Raw genomic sequence first — 7,746 nt, forward strand, 5'->3', positions numbered from 1 at the left:
TTCCGGCGGACGCTGTTCAGCCGAGCCCAGGAGTCTCACTGGCAAAAAAACTTCAATGCCAACTTAAGCACAGACTCCCTTGATTTGTTTTCCTTTCAAGAGTAATTTTTTTAAGATGTTTTTCTGAGTAATGCAGATTTCAGACAAACTCGAGTTTAAGAGTCAACACTGTGGAGGATTTTAACTTGAAACCAGAGAATGTGGCTCTAGACGTTGTTTTCATGGAACAAATGCAGCTGGCTCTTGTATAACCACAACAACCAGCAGGAAAGATGCTGAGGAATGTTGTCTTAATTATCCAGCACAAAGACTAAAGGGAAAACATGAAGATGGGAAAAACAAACAACCTCAAAAGCTAAACTGGGTTTCAGTGCCCTGGTTTGGCTGCAGCAGGGGAAGACTAAGTCTAAGTGCCTTATTGCTTCACGAACAAGGATGCCTTAATGTAAAATAACCCCATGTGGCCACCACAGTCTGCCCTCCATCCAAGTACAAAGGAATCTTGCATAAGACACAACCTACTTCCAAATAGTATGTTGAGTTGCAGCTTTTTACAGTCCCCTTGGGTCATGGATACAAGAAAGGGAGGCCTTCCCTCCTTAAAAATCAAGGAGGCCCTTGATTTTTAAGTTAAAGGTAGGAGACTTTTCAAGCATGTTGTGCTGGGCTCTATTTTCTGAGATCAAGCATGTCTGGAGATGCTCAGTTGGAGCCAAGAGGTTTGCACTTCATTGGAGTGAGACTCTGCTCTTCAGCTGGTGGCAGATACCTCACCTCACAAGCTAAAAGCCCTAAAGTTGTCCTCTATGCCTTGTACCCCAGCTCCTAAATTTGGTAAAGCTAGCAAATGGCTGGCTGCAGCTGACCCCATCAATGTGCCCTGACAGTGCCCCACATCTCAGCATCTTCATGTCTTTGGAGCCAGCGTGGGTACACTGCACTGCTGGGTGATGGTGAGCTCTGAGCAAGGCAAAGTCTTACTGTTTGCTGGTTGTGTTTTACAGTCCCTGCTTCAGGCCACTGCTCTCTGTGCAAAAATAACATGTGCAGCCAGACCCCTGTGGCACAAGAGGAAAATGCAAAACACACTCAGGGACTGGCTGGGTGACATTCTCCTCTGGCAGCCGAGAGGTTCTTGGTCCTTCCTTCAGCACCTTGCCCCACATGTAGCTCCCTCCTCTCTGTGTCTGTGTGCTAACCTTGATTTGAACCAGTCAGATTTCCTCAGAAAGCTGTGGGAGTGAAAAATATTTCAAATTATCTGGCATCCCTGAGTCCTTGTTGCATCTCAGCCATGGCTTGGAGCCAGGCAGTGCAAATGGGTGTATAGCACAGACATCCACACCAGCTGTGTGCATTAGGGCTCTAAAACACTTAGTGGAGGTGGGACATTTGGCTTTTGGGAATGCTGAGGACCCTCAGATGAAGGGAGACAAGGGATGTCCTGTGGGACACATCTCCCAGCACAACCTCAGTGTGCTGAGATGGGTGCTTGTCCACAGACATTACAGCCAGCAGCTGCCCAAGAACTGCTGGGCATGAGGTCTGACTTCATCGGGGTGTTTAACCTCCTCATTTGCTTGAAGCATCTGTAAGGTTCAACTTGAGGATCCTTGGAGCTGATGTACCTTCAGCCATCTGGGAGAGGAGTGTGGACAGAGCTGAGCTGAATGCCTATCACATCAGACTTTGGAGGGGTGGAGTAGGAAAAAACCAGCAAGAGACACTGGCAGCTGAGGAGTTACTTAAACAAGTCTTGTTTACACATACATTTACTTATCTTTATATAATAGCCTTGGCTGGTCCTCAGAGAGCAAGAGGGATTGTGCTGCCTCTGCTCACAGCATCTGGAGGGACATTGCAGCATGTGGCCATCAGGAGCCTCATAGCAGTGGAGATGCCAAGAGAGCTTAGGTGTGGAGAAAGAACTGATTTCCATACCATTTCATGCAGAGATACCCTTAAATAAAGCCATTTTTCTAGAAATGCACACAATTTTAGAACACAAAGGCTTGACCTTTATTTTGAGATGAAAATTTTCATCTTTTATCTGAGAGCTTTATAATAGATAGTTTATATAATAATATACTGTTATATGTTATTACATAAAGTGTCCTATTGGGGAAACAAGCCTCTTTAAGGCAGAGGTCAAGAAGAAATCTTTCCTCTGTTCCCAAGTGACCTTCTTCATGGAAAAATTCAAGCTGCTTTTTCATTCCATTAAAGAATGGAAACAGAAACCCTGACTTTCCCAGAAAAGCTGATTCCTGCAGCCCTGCTTATGATCTGCTAATCTCTGTAAAGCACCAGGCAGAGGTTTCCTGTGAAACTGCTCTGGTTTTATGCTGAATAATAAGAAAAGCAAAACCCAAACAGAACTTGATTCTTGCAAGTGAAGGGTGGTTTGGAAGGTCAAATCCCTACTTCTGCCCCTGTTCCCTGCAGAGCACTCACTTGCTCCTCTCTGGGCTGCATCTTTCTGCAACTTGTCCCTTCCTTCTGAAAACTGGCAAATGAAGGCTTCTTGCTATGTTGATCAGCAGCTAAAAGTTAAAGCAGAGCTTTATTCACTGAACTGCTTGGAATTAATTTTCATAAAGATGACTCTAAGCACACACAATATTCACAGCACCCATCTCACCCTGCAAGCCCTTCTAGAACTCCTGCATTCGCTCTTTTGGAACAGCAGAATGGGCTCTTTGCTCCCCAAACCTCCCTGCAATACATTCCTAAAATCCAGACAGAAATGGTGCCAGGTTTCTTGCAAAGGGAAAGCTGCCATTTGCTCTGGCAGATCCACCAGGACAGGTTTCTGGGTGACAGATCTTCTGCTGAGTACTAACAACTTGACCTCTTTAAAAGTGGTGACGTGTGTGCGTTATGAAAGGGTGCCCGGCTGGCGAAGGGCAATGACTCACTTACCCAAACACAATTCACCTGCCGTGCAAAGTGCAACAAGAGCTGGAGGCAAAACAGCCTGTGAAAAACATAAGCCAGAGCCAGAAATACTTGTCCTCTCCCTGAGCAGAGAGCTCTGTCCCAGCCACCACTGCTGCAGCCAGCCAGGGAGCCCACAAGAAACTATTTATAATTGTGGGAGAGACACAGCCCTGCTCATCCTGCCTCAGCTTCAGCCCTGGGCCTGTGTTTAGGGCTGTGGGGAAGAGGGGGCTGCAGGAAGACCCTGAACAACCCCCTGCACTGCTCCCCAAGTCTTCAAGGAGCTTTGTTCTCCTCCATGGCCAGACACGAGTCTTAGCTGGCATTTGAGCCACTGGCTTTGCAAGGGCTCTTTTGCCCTCACAGAGGACACTGAATTATTAGACTGCTGGTGGTGGACATGCTGGAGCTGAAAGAATAGAGCAGGGTAGAGGATGAGGAAGCTACAAATAAAAGCTCATTTAAAAAAAAAAAAAAACATCTGTGCAGAGGCCAACACCAAAAGCAGAGAGGGGGAAAGATCTGCAGCCTCCCAGGCATGGCAGCTGGGACAAGCTCTCACTCAGCAGCTCTTGGCCACTAAGGAAGGGAATATTCATGGAGAGGGTTCTCGGCTGCAGGACCTCACAGCTGACCCATACTTGCCTTGCACCCAGACAACCCCACTAGCATCAGCAGCTTCACTCCCAGTTGGTGCCCTGGGAAGGGGAGCTGGGCTCCTCCACCAGTTAGCACCCTCCTGTAACTCATAAAGGCATGAGATGAGCAGGAGTTGCTGGACCCTGGACCTGACCGGACAGCGGCAGGATAGAGGCATCTCTGCAGACCAGGCTCTGCCACCTGCAGAGGCCACCTGCTGCCACTTCCAGCCTCCTTTGGGGAAGTGAAAAGGCAGTGCTGGGTCCCTGCCAGCCCTGCTGGCATCTCTGCCAGGTGGGTGGGAGCTAAACTGGAAAAGTAAAAAAGGAAGAAATGAGGGAGGTGGCACGTACTCACTTCTTGCTGCGGCAAGGAGCCAAGGCCACACAGGCTGGGGAATGAGCAGAGTGGGGCAGCCTGGTGAGTCCCCAGGCTGTCAGTTCATGACAGCTAAATGAGCCACACTGACTTTGGGCCCCTCCATGGGATCTCCTGCAAATGGAAGATCTGCTGCTGCCCTTGAAACATCACTGAAACAATTGCAATGAATCAAGGGAAGCTTATAGCACCTTGCACCACTGAACATGGTCTTGTCATCCATTCAAGGGCTTCTCCTCAGATAATGGGGACAACCCTGACCTTTCTTTTAGCAGCTGTACTCCCTTCTCATGAGTACAGGGCCTGAACATGACTGCCTGTGGAAGGGGATATCTCTACGCATTTTATGTGGGACTTGCTTCCAAGACTGAGTCCTAATGTTCTGCCAACATATTTAACAAGATGTTTGGCCCAAGGGAAGTAAAATAAGCCAGATACGAATCTGGGCTTTCCCCCTGTGACTCTTCAGTTTCCAGGAGTTCAGACATAAGCCCAGTTACATGAGCAATGAGATAACACTACATTGCAGCTCCGTGTCCTGCCAATCCATGTGATAGTCAACTTGTTTCTCTAGGAATGATGATGCCTCCGGCAAAGCCTGTATGACTCACAGGGGAAAATATTGAAGTTTTCTTTAAAGGAAAATATTAAAGTTTTAGTTCCCCAACTCTGTTTACTCCGATCCTCCTTACTGAGTCAAGGCCTCTCTGAGCTCTCAAGCATTAGTTTCAGGACCCAGGAACAGGGTGTGGTTTATAGGATTGCTCCCTGCCCGACACCTTGAATACCAAACATCAAGGAGCAGCATGGCAATCTGTTTGCCTCTGCCTGAGAGAAAACCAGGCACAGAGCAGCTCTCCTTTTTTGTACAGAGACCTGAAAGAAAAGGTGTCTGTTATAAAAGACGAGCTGTGACTACAGACAGAGAGTCTCCCACACCACCTGCTCCAAATTCCTTGTGCTTCACTTATCAGGACTGGCTTTGAACCATGTGACAAATGGAGAAACCTGGTGGTTGAATAACATCCCGGATCTATAAATATTATGGTGCAAAGAAACTAAAAATTCCAGGAAGCTGGTGTGTTTGTTGACAGGCTGGGAGGGGTATGATGCAAATACCTTCCCACATGTTATTTGCACGTACTGAGGTGTAAAAATAATTTCCTTAGGCCAGCTCTCAAGGCATGCAGATGAGCAGGGACACAGGCACAGCACTGCTAGAAGGGTGCTGTAAGCCATGGGGGCAGGAGAAGGTCTGCACAGATGCTGAGGTTGGATTTGGCCCTGGTTCCTTGCCTGATCACCCAAGCAGAACAAATCAACTGATCCTGTGCAGGCTGCCCTGGCTCTCACACATCTGTGCCACCATCAGCTCCTTGCTGATGGCAACACTGCTTCTCAGCTGGGGTGCTGACACCTTCCTCCTTCCACTGCTTTGGTAACAGGGAAACTTGTTCTACGTTTATGTAGCAGGACTTTCAGGTCTGATGGTGACAGCCTCACCCACGAGGGAGGATGTCGGTGGGCAGAGGAGGAGCAGCTGAGTGTAAAAGAGGTCATGACATTCCCAGTATATATTCCTGTTCAGCAAGTGCTTGTTGTGCCTTTGAAGACACTCCAAGGAGCACACAAGCCTCTTCTCTCTGCACAAAAAAAAAGGCATAACTGGGAAGGTGCTGTCTCCTCTGCTCCACTCTGTAATCCCCAATGTGTCAAAATCAAATGTCAACAAATGTTTATGCACTAGAACTGAACAAACATAGCCCTTGTGAAATCCCTGATCCCCATGCTGGGCTCTCAACAATCTGGACCACATTAATGGGGCTGTACTTGAGCCAAAGCACAAGCACGTGTGGCTGGGAGCCAGAGGAGGAGCTGCTTTCCCCTGCAGCAACACCTGGAGCTCCTCACCCTGTACTGACCCTGGGCTGTTGCCCACATTTCAAGCAAAAAAAAATATTATAAAATAAATCCTGTTGAGCTTTGCAAATATTTGCTAAATACAGTGTGATCTGTTCTGCGTTATGCAAAACCCAAAGTCCTCATCTGGCCAGCAGAATGGTTAGCATTAAGCATTTAAAGCTTTTTTTTGCCTTTTTTTCTTCCCGCCAACCCCCCAGTTATGTACTGAGTCAGCATAAACACAGCAGTGACAAGAGAAAGCATTTGGAGTTCAGAACCAGCTCAGCCCTGCATGGAATGAAGAAAACAAATGGTTCTTGTGCTGGCTCTAATGAAGCCTGGTTTCCAACGGGCTCGTGTGCCGTGGCTGATTGATTTTTAACGGCATTATGCAAAGGCAGCGGCACGTCCTGGCTGCTTAGGAGGCGCTGGAGAGTCCACACACGTGAGAATGGTTGTGGAGTGAATCAGGAGGTGAGGAAAAGAATGAGGTAGGACCCAGAGAACAGCCCAGTGTCTCCCAGAGGTGCTGGCTGGGGAGATGAAAAATACTTCTTCACTGATGCTGGCTGCTGGGGTGGAGGGCTGAGACTCCCAAGCCACACAGGTGGGAGCAACCTTCAAGCACATCACTGCAAAGTTGGCCAGGGTAGGTAACATCACCCCCATTTCACAGCTCAGGAGCCACGAGCACGTCCTCTGTGAGGGGTAATTGGAGGTACGACTGGTGAGAACTCCCTGGTGACGATCCTTTGTTTTAGTGAATAGCCTAAATACAATAATACAAGAGACTGATCCTGCAGGTGAGAAACTTGGAAAATGCTCCTGGTGTGACTGTTGTCTCTAATGCCACGTTCAGGAGGTGTTTGGGGCTGTGCTGCTAAACAGGACCTCAGATTTCTCCATTTTAAAGGATTACCTAAAAAGATAATGGAGCAATCGGTGTCACCTTCCAAGCCCACATTAAATACTTAGCTATTGAACTTTTAAAACCACTCATGAGTAATGAGTAATGTAATCACAACAGATTTTGAAACAAAACCTGCTCCTCAGCCCAGATCTCCAGCAGCCACTCCCTTGGTGGGACATGGGTTTCACCAGCACTAACATCCTGCTGATGATGTCCCTCCCTGAGCATCCCTTCCAGTGTGTGTATGGGTTCAGATTGGTTTTGGGGACACACAGGAGAGCCCTTGGGGAATGTGCATCATCCTTACATAAAGTCTGATTTCCTAAGCTTCAGAGTTGCCAGATATCAGCTGTTTTCCCCAGCACCTGCTATGCAAGAGCTGCCAGCCCATTGCCATATGGCTGTGTGGCAGGAGGCTGCATGTCCCTTGGGACACTGCCCGTCCTGGCGGTACGTGAGGTGGGAAGGGAGCCCTTCCCATGCAGGGTCTGAACTTGTTGAATTCTGGCTAAGCAGAGCCTCTGAGTGAGACGCAGTTTCCCGTCTGCAGCGCAGGGATAACCCTTTCTCCCAAAACATCCTGGCTGCATGGTGGGGTCTGCAACTTGGTGTGCTCCAGCCTCACCAGCCTGGCTGCTCTAGAGCACAACACCCCGCACCCCTGCTCTGCTCTGGAGAGCCTCAGCTGGCTCAGCCGCCCTGGGCTGCTGTTCCCGGGCACCTCAGCCGCTCCGGAGCATCCCCCGCTGTGTCCCCCGGGCCTCGAGCCCCAGCCCTTTTCCCGCAGCACTTCAGAGACCCTGGGCAGCCCCTGCCTTGGGACGGCTCCAAAGTGCCCCGTCCCCACCCCGGGACACCCCAAAACACCCCCCAACACTTTGCACCTTGGTGCCCCAGATCCCCCCGGGGACTCCGCACCCCAGCCGGTCCGGAAACCTCCCCCGCACACCCCGCACTCCGCGCTCCGGCTGCTCCGG

This window comes from Chaetura pelagica, unplaced genomic scaffold (assembly GCF_000747805.2).
Source record: "Chaetura pelagica isolate M959 unplaced genomic scaffold, ChaPel_1.0 scaffold356, whole genome shotgun sequence".
Taxonomy (NCBI): domain Eukaryota; kingdom Metazoa; phylum Chordata; class Aves; order Apodiformes; family Apodidae; genus Chaetura; species Chaetura pelagica.